This window comes from Hydra vulgaris, chromosome 14 (genome assembly GCF_038396675.1).
Source record: "Hydra vulgaris chromosome 14, alternate assembly HydraT2T_AEP".
In the NCBI taxonomy this organism is placed as follows: domain Eukaryota; kingdom Metazoa; phylum Cnidaria; class Hydrozoa; order Anthoathecata; family Hydridae; genus Hydra; species Hydra vulgaris.
In genome coordinates, this window is record NC_088933.1 from 26,701,176 (window position 1) to 26,702,661 (window position 1,486).

The following is a 1,486-nucleotide window of genomic DNA, read 5'->3' on the forward strand; positions in this document are numbered from 1 at the left end:
TTAGTCAATACTATCAAATGATACATCGCTAAAAAGGGCACAAAAAGACCTTTTGAAACAATTGATGTTTGCTTATAGGGTTTAAAGCAAAAGTTTTATGAACATAATTGATTGCAAAAAAGCAACAAATTTGTTTAACTATTTTCACTTAACTCTGTAAATTAAGTTGAATGGCGCAATAAATTTGTTAGATTGATTTTTTCTTCCAGAATAGAAAATATGTCTGACATATTTTATGTCAGCAGAAAATAATTCAGACATAAAAATATGTCAAAATATGTCAACAGAAAATATGTCTGACATATTTTATGTCAGCAGAAAATAATTCAGACATAAAATTATGTCAAAATATGTCGACAGAAAATATGTCTGACATATTTTATGTCAGCAGAAAATAATTCAGACATAAAATTATGTCAAAATATGTCGACAGAATATATGTCTAACATATTTTATGTCAGCAGAAAATAATTCAGACATAAAAATATGTCAAAATATGTCGACAGAAAATATGTCTGACATATTTTATGTCAGCAGAAAATAATTCAGACATAAAATTATGTCAAAATATGTCGATAGAAAATATGTCTGACATATTTTATGTCAGCATAAAATATTTCAAACATAAAAATATGTCAAAATATGTTAATGGAAAATATATCTGACATATTTTATGTCAGCAGAAAATAATTCAGACATAAAATTATGTCAAAATATGTCAATAGAAAATATGTGGGACATATTTTATTTCGGCAGAAAATATGTCTCAGTCATATTTGACAGATAACAACCGTGGTGAAAATTGCCAAATTAAAATGAAAAATGCCAAATTAAAGTGAAAATTGGCCAACTTAAACGCAAAATAGTGTAGTTTTAAATATATATATATATATATATATATATATATATATATATATATATATATATATATATATATATATACATATATATATATATATATATATATATATATATATATATATATATATATATATATATATATATATATATATAAGATTTATTCAACTTTTATATGTTCAAGAACATTGCAATTTTATAGTTACGCACTTTAAGTCAATAATTCTTGATAAATAAGTACTTTAATAAATTTTTTGTGAAAACATGGAATGTTTTAGAGTTAGAGTTGTCCAAAAGTAAAGAGTATGTCCAATTTTGAGAAACCGGTAAGTTTTTCTTTTTTTGTAATTTTATGATTTTTTATAGTTGAAATTTTTTTTCATAAAACTTCAATTTTACTAAAGATAATACCAAAAATTAAAGAAAACTATAGGAATTATTGTATTGGAATTAAAATATTAATCTATTGAACACAAAATAATAAACTAATTGCTGCCCAGTAACCAAAACATTATCTATTTATTATTTTATTTGCAAGTAGGGTAGAGCGGGGCTAATTGAGGATAAATGTAAGTTGGGTAATTAAAATATCTTAAAAACTACGCATTACATGACAAAACATTTAATG